At 31.5% G+C, this 15,602-nt stretch overlaps 1 long non-coding RNA gene across 2 annotated transcripts; it reads right to left on the bottom strand.

Annotated features, from left to right (window-relative positions):
• Positions 1–12,037: 12,037 nt before the first annotated feature.
• Positions 12,038–15,199, bottom strand: LOC125371055. 2 transcript variants are annotated; one of them, XR_007217258.1, is made up of 3 exons: positions 14,746–15,199; positions 14,277–14,342; positions 12,038–13,594 (listed from the first exon to the last, which is right to left on the bottom strand). It is a non-coding gene; the product is annotated as an uncharacterized LOC125371055 (long non-coding RNA). The 2 variants fall into 2 exon arrangements; XR_007217256.1 differs by lacking the exon at positions 12,038–13,594 and having other exon boundaries at positions 14,179–14,342.
• Between the last annotated feature and the right edge of the window lie 403 nt (positions 15,200–15,602).

Here is a 15,602-nt window from a genome sequence, read left to right as displayed (position 1 = left end):
TCCAAAACCGTTCTTAATTTTAAACAAAAATTAGTATTTTCATATTTAATAGAAACGATAAAAATTTATAAATTTTAAATCTATAGATTTTATATCCATACATTCTGATTAAATTTGTAAATTTTAAAATTTTATAACCCAAATGATACTTATTGTATCTTACAAAAGAGTTGGACATCTTCTCGTCAGCCTGTGTATGGGTGAAGTAGGACTCTGTCTTAGAAGTTACCTGGCTTCATCATATGCTGATAATGGGCTATTGTTTCTTCTGTATTTAGTATGGCCCCTTAAATACACAAAAAATGTGAATTTTTTATGATTACTATTACTCACAAACTTATTTAGAATTCCAAATGGTTCAAATATAATTTTTATTAAAATAAATATATATTTCTATGAAATTTAATCATAATATATATATAATCAATGACTTTGCTAATGATTTTTAAATACATTTTATTTTCAATTAAAATCTTAAAAGATATCTTAAAATAATAATCTCGTAAGATCATTACTATATAATAATAATAATAATAATACAATTTAATCTACGTGTCTTCTTTTCATTACGTACGTGACTGAAATTTAAATAAAGCCACTTAAATTTATTTAAATATATATTTATATTTATTTTAAAACATTCGCACGTATGGCCAAATCTTAAGAGTTTTTGTCTTATTATGTATTTTATCTTGATTAATGCTACATACTCCACTTTTTTTTTTATAATGCTTTTATATAATTTTTCTTAATATTTTGAGGTTATTTTTTTAATTAATAAAATAATTTTATAAAAATATCAAATTGCTTAGCATTTTTCTTTTATATTACCAAAAATAAATATGAAAGAGAGCTACTATTCAAATCCTTCACATTGTTTGCCTGAGACTCACAAGTTCCTTTGGCGAGTGTCCAACTGCAAGTCTTCAATGCATAATTCCATAACAAATTTGAGTGAAATGCATCCTTTTGAAAAAATTCTATTTTTTTTTATCTACGTGCAATAAAATATTTATAAAATACTTTAAGAAATATGTATATATTTATCTACTTTTACATTCTACTGTCAACCAAATAAAGTTAAGGACAAAGTGTCAATTTACTCCGCATACTTGTGATAGAAGGGCAAAAAGGCCAAATTTAAACTTTTTCTTTTCTCAAAATTGGCACTCAACTTCTGTTTATAACTCAATTGAACCCAATTCTGATCGGATTTTGCAAATACTTGTTGGATATGTTAGTTTTTTTTAGAGGCAACGATGATGATGATGATGATGATGATGGATGTTGAAAATATAAAATAAAGATTATGATGACGGTGGCGGTGCTAGACGATGAAAACACAATTCTAGTTTCGCAAATAATTTAATTAGATATTTTTCTTAAGAAGATTTTACTAAATATTTACTAATAAAAAATTTCATTCAAATCGAGTGCGTGCTGCATATACATAACTTTCTTTTTCCATATAAAATTTGGATTTAATTGAGTTCGAAGTAGACGTTCGGTGCTAATTTGATAAAAGAAAGTTCAAATTCAGTATAGTTGCTTCCTTTTCACAAGTATGAGGAGGAAATTGACCCTTTTATCCATTAAACTGTAATTTTATTGATATCTATTTTTGAGAGGAAGACTAATTGTTACACTTCTCAGAGGAAAAAAAACTCTGAACATGTTAGAATTATGACTTCTTTTTCACTATAATGTGAAATGATTATAGAAGAGAAATCATTTTCCATGATTCAGCCCATATTCTCACATAGCCATATTTCTAAATAATGTTCAATCATTATAAGAAGAAAAAGAGAAGGAAGACCAATGTCAAATGCTTACTGAAAATATTAATACTATATAACTAAATCGGTGATGCACCTAAAAATTGAATATTTGTGGTGTATTTTGTGTAGCAAGTGGGAGAAGGTGGTAACACCACAATTCACAAACATTAATTTGTCAATTTCTGGCTTTTTTTTCTTTTTAATTTCTGAATTATTCTAATATACTACGGACGTACAATATTATATAAAACTATAAAATTAATATTATTTTAATTTTAATGATTTTTTAACATACTTAAATACTAGATTTACTGAAAATATTTATCTATTTTTAGAATTTAATTAGTGGTACTTTACAATTATAAGATTCACCTATATAATTTTAATTTGTATAAATCTATTTGCAACCTATACGTTAGTTGAAGGATTTATAAGATAAATAAATCATTTCAAATAATACTGATTGATCGTTTACAAATTAAAAATAGACTTCTAATGATAGAGTGCCATAACAGTACCCTAGCAATCCCTTTAATTTTATTTTTTTAGTTTAATTTTTGAAATATATACTCTTGACAATATGTCCTACTTTTATTTTTGGAATAAATTAATACACTATTATAGAAATTGCACATAAGGAAATAGTAAATATTAATGGATCCATGCCAAGATGTTCCCATTTAATAATCCCCTAGTAGAAATTGAGTTTCATATTTCCTCTCAAAAAGAGGAATTTTAGGTTGAAACTGTAGACAAAACCCTACCTGAGGGACTGTCTAACAAATTTTCAAAAAAAGAGAGGGATAGATTGGTATAACTGGTCAAACTTCAGGGAGTAAATAACAATTACCCAAAACTTTTCTTTCAGACTGTGTTAAAGTAAAAATCCTCTTTAAAAAATTTTGTCAACTTATTTATTTCATTAAGCCTCTATGTTCTTTTGCACATTTCTTTTTCAATCTTCCTATTTTACTTTGAGGTCTTTGTCATTGCTCCATCAATCTATATGACAGTTCTTTCTTGTTTACAACACATATTAACAAAATATTTGTAAAATAACTAATGGGAACAAGAAGATGCATAAAATAACTAAACGAAATAGCATGGAGATGATCCCTAGGCTAATCTTTTGGCTATTTAAAATCTGATCAAATGGCTTCATGATAGATCAATATTAATATAATCCTAACTGTTAAATTTAAATTTAATAGTTAGATGATGTTTATGAACATAATCATGAGAGAATCCTAATCCTTAATTTAATTGTCTAAAGTGAGTAATTCCCATTGAAATATTCATATCTAAATGATCATCCAAATGTGCACAACTATATTATCATTTTTAAATTGATAGTGAATGAATTCCTCGCTATAGGATAAATAAAAGTCAACACATTCATACTCACAAACTCTGCCTAGTGATGTGTTAATTAGTCACTTGAGGTGACATCTATAAACTTTTTTTCCAAGGTCATAAATACAAACATACTTCTCCAACACATTAGCTGGTGTTGATAGTAATTGGGTTAGATAAAATTATATATAGGTGTTACTTTTTATATGTTTAATTATCATTAATTTAGTTATTTTTTTATTAATGTTCACATTTAAAGAATTTCATATACACTAATAATAAGTAATATTAATAAAGATATGTGTGATTATAAATGAATATATCATTGTTAATAAGTTCTGACTCATAAGAATTTAGCCGTCTTTATTTCGATCAACATCATTATTACGTTATCCGTATATGATAATATGAGTTTAGAGCTTAATGCTTAATGGTTTAAAATTAAATAATTATTAGTAGTTTGAAATTGAATAGCTATTATCCCCTTTCCAACGGGTATGTCAAATACTCTCTTAAACTAGCCAATAAAAGTTGTAAAAAAAAAAAAACTATTTACATCAATGTTATAATTATGAAATTCTATTGGATCAACAAAACAAATGATGAAGAGAATGACTACTTCACAAGTCAATAATCAAGGAAAGAGTTTTTTCAATAAAAATTTGGTGAAACTCATCATACAGTCAAAGTTCACTTCTCATCGGCGTGTATCAAGCAGAATTTGTCTCCTTTTATTTGCAACCAACACTTTGCATTCTAGAGACTTTAATTTCCCACATATTTTATTGAATTACAAAGTTAATTTTAGGCCAATTTAAATCAACTTTTAGGACAAACTTGAAAAGCAAGTTTATAGAAAAAGGGGGAAAAAAAAAAAAGCAAAAGCAATTTGAGGTTGACTAGATGTATGATAAAACTTATAAAAGTGATTGTTAAGGTTTGACTAATACAATTATTGACATGATTCTGAAGTTCATCTTAATTGGTAATTGGTTATTACGATCTTGACAGAATTAGTATTATAATATGAGAAATTAGTTAGAGACTATTGCGTGATTTAACATTTTTAGAGACTAAGATATAGTTAGATTTCAGATGTTAATGATTAATGCAAATAATGACTAAAGTGTCTTTTCTAAGCAAGGACTAAATTGTAGCATTTGCTACCAAATTTTATGTTACGACCCCACCCGTGGGCCCGTGACCGGCACTAGGGAATGGGTAGGCGTAAGGCCACCGAAACCCGTAGTAAGCCTGACACTCACTGACTTAAACAAATCTCATCTCAAATTTATATTATTAAAGCCACAAATTATCTTAATAGCTACATTCTACATAAATACTTCGGTCTGCCAGAAAAATTAGGCGAGACCCGAAACTCATAAAATTTACAACTGATACATCTACTAATTACTACTGCGGAGAATCTAAGATTTACCAATTTACATACCAAATCAAATACATCACCCGATGATGAAGGAGTCGGGTTACTGAATAAGAGTCGCGAGAGGACTAACAGTCACGAATCTGAAAAACAGAAAAAATGAGACTGTCAGTCTCGAGAGTGAGTTAAAATCAAATAATCTGGGGACTATTGCATTCTTCTCAGAAAACATAGATTATTCAAATCAGTATATCAAACCATGCACATAAATACCAATCATACTATAATCATACCCTATTACTTTCTTCACATAAAATATTAATCATTCGAATCAATATATCAACCATGCACGTAAATACAATCCATATTATAATCATACCATAATAAATAAATAAATGAATAAATAAAAATATATTTTTACTTTTACGGGAGGAGTAGCTCAGTAGAACCCTAACCCCAAATTCTAATAGCCTTTCGGCTCTTAATCCAACGGTGTCCGGCGCCAGAGAGCAAGCTCGATCAGGGTCCTTACCTCCAGCCTGAACACTTGAAATCCAAATAAGCCGGCGCCTAGAGAGCGTTGCTCGATCAGGGACCTTAACTCCGGCAATCAATTGAACTCAGCCCAGAGAGCAATGCTCGATCAGGGCAAACAAATCCATAATAATCTTATATCCATGATCATTACCGGTGCGCATGTGGTCCTGATGCAACCCACCAGGTGGCATGTTCTACGAAAGCCACATTTCCCAAAACGCAATCATCACATTTAATAAATATCATTGTTTAATGAAATCATTCAACACATGTCGAAATAAAGATTAAAAATTTAGGATAAGGCAACGTGCAATTCGTGTCGATAAAATAATAATATATGTATTATTATAACGTTACTAATAATAATATTTATATTATTTTTAATAATTAATAGTCCAGTGAAATTATTTACGTTGCGATACTAATAACCATATTATGCATAAACTTTCAAAATAGCATATTAAATCAGACTTAGCAATAGTGCAATGATTAAATGACTTTAACTCACAGGATTGGGCGACCTCCTAGCTCTGCTCCGGTGCCTCGGTTGGAGCGAGCCGAACAAACGGACAATCTAGTCACGGAAAATAATTTATCAAAACGCTGAAACAATCGATCATTAATCCTAGGTCTAGACTCCTAGGACTGACTGTCTAAGAATCTCGACTCGGGAGAATTCTACCGAAAATCCGGCAAAACCTCCCCTACAACACGGACATTACCCCCCGTAGAAACGGGTCCAGGACCTGCCAGAAAAACACTTCAAATATCCAACAATTCAAAACAAAAGGAATCGGGTCCCCAAACTTCACTATTTTCCCGACTCCGCCACACAACACAAAATACGAGGCAGGTAACTGACTGACAATCATTTTTGACTCACAAATATCATCAGATACTCAATATAAACCAATAGACACAAATTTAAAATCAAAGGATTTCCAAGATCAACGGCCAGAGAAAATTACCGAGACGCTCGGTCGACTCGCCTCCGGCCGCCGGAGTCCGATCGACGATCTGGACACACCATCAGACTCACAACGACGCGCTGATGATGATTTCCACTTCTAATTTTCCGATCTGACACCCGATCGTCCGGAGAGATTAGCGGACGATCTCGGCTGTCGATTTGCAAACGGAGCTCGATCGCCACGAAACCGGTGCCATTGCGAAGCTTGAGCTGAGGAGAGTCGGGATATGTCCTCCGATCGTCCATCCTCCGCCGTAGCTCGCCGAAAAAGCTGAAAAACCTCGGCTGCCTCCATTTTCTCTCTCCACCGGATCTTCCGTTTCCGGCCACCACTGTCGACACCGCTGCCGCCAAAACAAAGCCAAGAGCGAGAGGAGTCGATCGACACCAAGATCAATACCGACGCCGGCGGCAAGGAAGCTTCGGCCATCTTCCTCCTGCCATCGCCGCGCAGTGGCCGACACCAGCCCCAGCCTCCTTCTTCTCACAAGGCCTCTCTCCCGACCTCTCTTCTTCCCCGATTTTCTTTCCTTTCAATATCGACATTAAGCTCCCGAACTTTTCCTTATTACAATTTGGTCCCTCAACTTCCTTAATTACTTACAATTTCATCCTGCAGAATTCCAATTTAACCCCTAAACTTTCCTTTATCCTTATTCCAAAATAAATTTTCAATTTAGTCCTAACACACAATTAAATTAAATAATCAATTTTCAATTTAAAATTTAATACTACTAATCAATTATAATACCAATTTTTCCAAAATTCTTTTATAAACATCCTTTACAATTCTACCATAATTTTTCAATATATAATTTTACTTATATAAATATGCATTTGGAAAAATTTTGAATAACCAAATAAAAATATAATTTATTCCTCAAATAATTATTTAATTAACTCCTTAAAAATCAAACTAATTGGATATGGAAAAATAACTCATTTATTTATCTAACATGAACATTCAAAATTTGTATTTAAATCATTCCAATTAAACCAAATAAAAATAAAGCTAAAATTAACTTAAATAAAAACTCATTATTAAATATATAAAAATTCGGGGTATTACATTTTACTTTAGAGAATAAATTTGTTAATCTTGAAATTGCAGGGACTGAAATGTATATTTAGGTAAAATTTTTCTTTTTTATCTGTGAGTTCTTTTTAATAGGAAAGACATTTTTTTAAGAGAAATTTATAAATCTAAGAATTGTCATAATCTGTACTTATATCCCTCATTTTTTAATAATATGCATTTAAATCTCTCTTTTGTACAACGTTTATTATAATAATCTTTCTGTTATTATAATAACAATTTCACTCTTAAAGTACTGAGATGTCATATTTTACTTATTTGGAAGGACATTTTTATTTTTATTTAAGTATATGTTAAATTGAATATGATTTAAGAGAGAAATAAAGACATTTCTCTTTTAAATTAGGGCAAAAAAATACAACAACTTTTCTCCTCTCCCATCTTCTTCTTTTATTTCTTCTTCTTCAAGTCTCTTAGAGTATGACTTTAAGTTCAAGTACTTTAACATGAACTGAGATCGAAGGAGGCAGATTCAATAACATGCCATGTGGATGTGGTAAAAGAGCAGCAGTAAGGATTTCTGAATTCTATAATAACAGAAATAGGTTGTATGATGCTTGTGTTGATAATGTTTGTGGTACTTTTTTAGGTTGGTGTATCTCTATTAATGGAGAAAGAAATGAAGTCCCTCGAAGAATAAGAAATCTAGGAAGTTAGGATAATTTTCTTGGTAATAGAGATTTCATTCAATTAATGGAAATAAAGAAAGAGATTAGGAAGGTAATGGACAAAAATAGGATGCTTTATGGGAAGATGGTTGCTATTGAAAATGATATGGGATTTGTTAAGACATTTTCAGCAATTTCTATAGCTTGTAACTTTTTTATGTTTATTATTGTAATTATAGTGTTACGGGTTAAAATATAATAGATTCTTAGAACTTTTGTAGCTTGCAAATTGCATGATGAATGTTATGATTTTCCAATCACTCTTGTACTATTAATTTCTGCCTTTTTACTAATTAAATGCATTGTTAATTAAATAATGACAAACTACATTTACAAGCTAAGGAAATTAATTCAATCCTGCAATGACAGTGGCAAAGCTAATGAAATCAAAACCATTAGTTAATGAAATGACAGTGCATACGTACAAAAAGACACATAAGGTTACCTTAACTATCAATGTATATACTTAAAGCCAAAACAAAAAAGACACATAAGGCCACATTAACCATCGATATATATACTTAAAGCCAAAATAAAAAGGCACATAAGGCCACCTTGACCATCAATGTGCAGTACATAAAACAGTACAAAAAAGGCATATAAGGGCACCTTAAACAAATGTATATACCTAAAGCCAAAATAAAAAATTTCAATTGGCTTGCTAAAATAAAAATCATCAATTTAGTCACTCTAGCCAAAGTAAAAATTTCAATTGGGGCAGCTTCTTAAGCAGTTTGTGAATCAGATGAAGCAAATGGGGTAGGTTGCATGGAAACCTACATTGAATAAGTGAAGGTTAATACAGAAAAAAAACAACTAAAAAATTTAATAAAATGGTAAGAGATTTTGCTAATACCTGACTACTAGATGATCTTGTACCTCTAACAGGAGCTCTACTGCATGTACGCTTATTATGACCAAATTGCTTACAAATTATACATTTAACAGTTTTTTCTCTTTTCACTTGTGGTTCTCCTCCTTCTCTCCTTCTATTCTTTTTGGGTCTTCTAAGTAATATGTTTAATTGAGGAGGTAAAATGATCTCATAAGGTTCTATGGCATCTAATTCCATATCAGATATAGGCCTTATAGCTTCATGATTAGCTTTCAAGTAAGTATCATTATTGTAGTATTGATGGTAGTAGTCTTCAAGGTTTATTCTTTAATACCCAGTGCAAGCAATTGCATGCCTACATGGAAGGCTACTTAGGTTCCACCAATCATAACTATATTCCATTTTTACTAAATCCAAGGCAAATGAACGATCACCTTTTTTGACCTCAAATAAATATTTCCTAAGCAATGCCTTATAACTCCTTGTTCTTTTAGTAATTTTATTAAGGTAGTTTTTAATGGCTGGTGTCACTTTTCCTTCCCATATGCAACCCTTTGCATATCTACATCCACAAACAACTATTACTACATAAAAATAACGGTTAAGATAAAAAAATTAAATTAAATGCCCTTACTTATTATGTAATCTGACCATTAATTCATGCCGTACAACATCAATAAGTTTTATAATAGGCTTAGATCTCATCTTAAGAATCCGACTATTGAAGCATTCTATCATATTATTAGTCAAATGTTCATTTTTTCCTTCAGTACAAAAACCATTAATTGTCTATTGTGACAACGGTTTGTTGAGTAGCCATTAATATGGTTCTCCATTACCTAACTCTTTCATAGCATTCATTCTAAAACTGAGTTATATACTGACAGTAGCCTTAGCAACAGCCCAGAGACAATCATGCAATTCTAACCCTAGAAATCTCTTCTTAAAATTATGGCATAGATGTCTTCCATAAAATCTGTGACAAGCATCAAGAAAGACACTTGTAACAGCATCTATCAAGCCCTGCAATTTCAGAATTAAAATTAAATTACAAATTGATCATAACATAAGTACAATTCAATAAGAATTTGATATTTCACCTTTTATCTATTAGACATAATGGTTAAAGGAAGTACATTTGTTCCCCCTCCAATACAATCATGCAAATTTTGTAAGAAGAACACAATCCTTATAGCAACTAGAAAAATTCTTTTATTTCCATCAAGAGAGACATCTGCTAGTGATATACCTCCATATAGACCCTTTAGATAGGTGCCATCAAGACCAATGAACAATCTATAGCCTGCATGAAAACCTGTAACCACTACTTGAAAGCAAAAAAAAAATCCTTTGAAATTATGGTGGACCAACAAGGTCATTAGACCCTTCAACTCTCTCACAAAATTCAAACTTTACTACTGTTCGAAGATTGTATTTATTTAAAAGTTTAACATACTTTGGCAGTTTTTTTGTAAGAATCAAAATGCAATTCTTCATTTTTCATTCTTGATTTCATTTTGGCCTTGTATATCTGCCAGTTTGATAGATCTAACCCATATTCCCCTATTCAATTGATTATAAATTAAATCATAGCTCATGTCTGGGTCAGCTCTGAGTTGATGCTCCAATTTCTTTGCAATCCATTTTGAATTGGCATTACAATTGTTGTTGTTTATTGGCCTTATACAAGTGTATATGTTATTCAAAGTCTTGACCATGAATGTCCTTCCATCTAGGAGTACTGATGCGTGGATTCTCCAAGGACATCCGTTGCCCTTGCAATATGCAGTAACTCTATCCTTGTCATTCTTTTTCTTAAAAAACTGATAGTCATCTTCAATACTATAATCTATTAAAAATTCTCTAAAAGCATTCACATTTCCAAACGCTTGGCCCACATTAAATTCTATGGTATTCTCTCTATTTCTCTTGAAAACCTTAGTTTGAATTCCCTTTAATGGATCTTTAACTCTACTTTTTCCTTTTTCATCTTTGGATTCTATACTACCTTCCTCATTGGAGTTGTAATTGCTCAACTTATCTTCATTACCATCTGTAATTTTAGACTTACAACTTTCAGTAGTTGATGAAGAGACAGACTATATCTCCCTACCATCATGTACTCCACCTATGCCTTTATTTGGTACATATACATCATCCTCACTGGAAGAGAAGTGATAATCTTCATCGGATTAAGGTACTTCTTTTTCCACACTACTGTTTTTATTTTTCTTCTGTTGCAGTCTCATACTTGCCCTCCCTTTGCTAGATTTAACAGTTTTTTCTTTCCTTTGATCCACAATCTTCCATTTTCCTTTATCCACACTTGTACTCACACTTCTAGGCCTCCATCTCCCTCTCCCTCTAACCATATTCCTACGATAATATGAGGTACCATGTCTACTCCCATCTTCTAATTGAACAAGGCTTAAAGGGTTACATAGTCATGTTTAAAATCATTGATCAACAGAAAGTGATAATAAATTAGGATAAATATAAACACTAATGAGTGGTGTATTAGCATATTCCCTAAACATATCAATCACAGTATCATCATCAATAATCTGTAAACCATCCCCATATTTCAACATCACAAAATTTGAGTCAATTAAAAAAAAGAAGGAATATGCATCTTGAATCATAGACAGATAGGAGTATTTCTCAGGTTTCACATCAACCACAGACTTTTCAATCAAATTGTTATTCGACACAAGTGTATACTAGAATATATGAACTAGCAAATGCCATATGGAAAAAAAATTAAACAATTATTAACACTCATACAATTTAGGGTTTAGAATTTTAAAGAATCTCTATTGCTTTTTTGAAAGAAAGGCATGTGGTATTATGATTTGTTTAATAAAAAGCGATAGCAGTTAGGGATTTTTAATAAAGAAATGTGAGAATTTAGGATTTTTTAAATAAAAAATGTGAGCACTTAAGGACTTTAAATATAAGACGACAACAATTAGGGATTAAATTAATAAAAGACGATAAAAATTAGGGATTAAATTAATCAAAAGCAACAACAGTTAAGGATTATAATAATAAAAAACAACAACAATGTCACATACCTTTTTAGACAACAATATTCTTGCGATGCTGCTGGTCTTCTTTCCAAATGAAAATATTTTAGGAATTTTGATTCTTTTCAAATATCAAAAGGAATTAGGTTTTATTTTTGTCTTTAAATCGTTGTTCTTAGAGAGAGATAAAGAGCTTTTGTCATTTAGATAAACAATAATTGCCCATTATAGTAATTTCATCCAGCACTAACACATTTTCAAATATCAGTTGACAACCGAGATTTAAATGCACATTATAAGAAAATGAGGGATGTAAATGTAGATTATGCCAAACCTCATGAGGTATTTATAAATTATCCTTTTCTTTAATGATACAAAACCATTTAAAGGACCGAGTTGCATTTTTCTTTCTTTTTCCTGTTTGCATTATTTAGACATAATTTATACTTGATGAGATTTTAGATTAGTTGTAGAATACAGTTTTTATAGAAATATTTTATTTTCTTATATTATTTAATGAACGAACTGGTCAATTTTGTAATTGATAAAGAATTAAAGTATCTTATAGTTAATTAATATATATTTTAATAGTTCTTCAATAATGCTTTTAAAAAAATTCTTCAATAAACGTGACAAGGTAAAGAAGTATATATAAAGGGTGACCTTAACTAGCCACGCCACTTCTTCTTCTCCCGTTTCTATCTTTCACCCAGCATTACTTGAACATCTAGGTTATAACGGAGATGGTACAATTTTGTGAATTCAATTTGGTTGCTTTCAAAACTAAAAAAAAAAAAAAAAAAAAAAAAAAAAAAACTCAACTCAATCTTAAAATCTTATTTAAATTATCTAATAGCTTGTAAATGAGATGGTAGGATTTCTTTCAGTTTAACTAAAGTTTCGAGTTCAAACTTTAGGCATGCGGTTGCATTAAAATTTTGAGGTAGTAGTTTACCATCCGTAAGAATTATGCAAGACACTGATATGCGTTAAAACTCTTGAGATAGTGTTTTGACATCTCCAACCATAAGGATTATGCATGATATTGATAGGTGTTTTTATTGGTATTATTTATAATAATTTTTAAATTTTTGTAGTTTTTTCTATAATTTTACAAATTTACTTGAATCCTTATATATTTTTTTTTATAGTAATTTTTTAGTTATGCAATATATTTTATAAAAAATAAAAAGCAATGCTACATAATCCATATTTTATGTTCTATCTCTTACCTATCTGATGTGGCTTTACTACCTTTATAAAATTATTATTTAATATTTAAAAATTAATGGGTAATTTTATAAAAGTAGTAGATGTCACATCAAGTGATAAAAAATGAAACAAAAAATAATGAAATGTTTAGCATCTTTCAAAAATAAAATAAATTGATGCCAATCTAATTGATATCGAATTTTACAAAAAGAAAAAGGCATGCAAGTTTTTTCTAAATTTTGAAATATGTCTTATTAAAAAATCAAATAAAATAATGTCGATCTAATCATATCAAATTTTACAAAAAGAAAAATAATTGCAAATTCTACAGAATTTTTTATTTACTTTTGAGAAATACTATAGTTATTTTTGTCACGACCCGATCTATAGGGCCCGTGACCGCACTAGGAAATTTGTAGGCGTAAAGCCAACAAATCTCGTAGTAAGCTTGACCATTCTCTAACTCAAACCAAATATAACCCGAACTCTGTCCATTTACACTTTTCCACAATTAATCTTAAATCATTAGATACTATATATTAAATTCAGTCTGCCAGCATAATTAAACAAAACCTGAATTTACATAAAATTACAAAATTATAAATTTGAAATTTCTACTGCGGAGATTCTAGAATTTTTAAAAGATCAAACATACCAATCTAAAAAGTTACTTTAAACCCGAAGATGAAGGAATCGGGCTGCTAGAGAAAAGAACCACATAAAAGCTAACAACGTCTGAAAAATAGTGAAATTGAGACTGTCAGTCTCGAGAGTGAGTTAAAATCATATATCCCAAAAACGAATACAAACACTTCAATAAAATATTTGTTTAATTTAAAAATAAAATATTAAGTCATGCAAAAATATGTATCATGTCATGCTTTTGTGAAATAAATTTCACATGGTACGGGACTAAATACCTCAGTAGAACCCTAATTCTCATTACTAAACAGTTTTAGCCTTTCGGCTCACTCATTCCAACAGAATTGGCGCCCAGAGAGCAAAGCTCGACCAGGGACCTTAAATCCATTCTGGTCACTTAAATTTCCAACTAAGCCGGCTCCCAAAGAGCGATACTCGACTAGGGACATTTACTCCGACAAACTCACTCTACTCAGCTTAGAGAGTTAAACTCGACCAGGGCAAGTCCTAAATTTAACTTTTTAAATTTACCTTTTACTATCTGTCTCAGAGCCATACCGGTGCACGCGTGGTCCTGATGCAACCCATCAGGTGGCATGTTCTACTGTCGTCTCATCCCGAGTCAACATACATTCACAATAGCCATAATGTAGAAACAATACTTATATAAATAGTGATGAAATAAATAATTAAAATCTTAATTCATTTAATCAGAATTGTCGTGTAAAACTTTAGCATGATACACATATGAAGCAGATATATGACTTTAACTTACAGTTCTGATGACCTCCTAGCCCTGCACGGATGCTTCGGGTGGAGTGAGCCGAACTGACGGATTTATCTAGTCACGGTAACAATTCAATCAGAAAAAGTAAAATATTTGATAAATAACCCTAGGCCTAAACTTCTAGAATTAACTATCTAAGAATTTCGACTCGGGTAAATTCTACTGAAAATTCGGCAGAACCTCCACTAAACACGGACGTCTACCCCTCGCATAATAGGTCCAGGACCTGCCAGAAAATACTTCAAATATATTGTGATTAGTCAACAGGAGTCGGGCCACTAAAACTGCATTAATTTTTCCGACTCCGCAACACAACACAAAACATGATTATTAATAGACGGTCTGACAATTATTATTTTAACTAACAATCCTCACAATATTTTTCTAATGCGTAATACAATAATTAATCATACAATTTTTCTCAACAAACTCTAAAATTTACGGACTAGAGAATTACCGAGACGCTTGATCACTCGGTTAACTGGCATCCAGTGGAGTCCGATCGACGATCCGAACGCGCCTACGGGCTCGACACAACGCGTTGATGATGATTCCAACTTCCGATCTTCCAATCCGACCCCCGATCATCCGAAAAGCTTTACGGACGATCTCGGCCGTCGATTGTCAAACGGAGTTCAATCACAACGAAACTTATGCCATTGAAAAGCTTGAGCTGAGGGGATTCCGGATATGTCCTTTGATCGGCCATCCCTCACAGGAACTCGCCGTAAAAATTTAAAATTTTGGCTGCCTTCACCTCGTCGGAAGTCCTTCCTCCGACTACCAATACCGACACTGCTACTCCTAAAAGAAAGCTCTTAACTTACCGGTCAAAAAAAGACCAACCTCACCGCCAAAGGACACTGAAAACGCCCGGAATGGCATCGGAAAGTCGCTGCCTCCTTCGCGCTCTTCCGTCTGCTCCCTACCGCCACGCCGCCGCCAGACTTGGTCCACCATTCTACCACACCCGGGCGCGGCCGATCATCTTTTCCCCCGCGCGATCTCTGTCCCTCCCTGATTCTTTTCCTTCTCCTTTTCTTTTCTTTCTTCTCTATATCGACATTTGATCCTTGAACTTTTCTTCTTTACTATTTAGTCCCTCAATATTTTAATTACTAACAATTTCGCTCTACAAAATTTTCGAATAATCCTTCAACTTTTCTAGCTTTGCAATTAAGCCCCTAACTATTTAATTTGGGCAAATTAAAATTATGAAAAATATAGAATTACTTATTTACCCTTGTTTTTAAAAGTAAAAAAATACCAAAACACCCTTACCGACATATTTAATTATAAAAATACCAACCATAC

Source organism: Ricinus communis, chromosome 1 (assembly GCF_019578655.1).
Source record: "Ricinus communis isolate WT05 ecotype wild-type chromosome 1, ASM1957865v1, whole genome shotgun sequence".
NCBI classification, from domain to species: Eukaryota; Viridiplantae; Streptophyta; class Magnoliopsida; order Malpighiales; family Euphorbiaceae; genus Ricinus; species Ricinus communis.
This window is presented reverse-complemented; position numbering and strand designations above follow the sequence as displayed.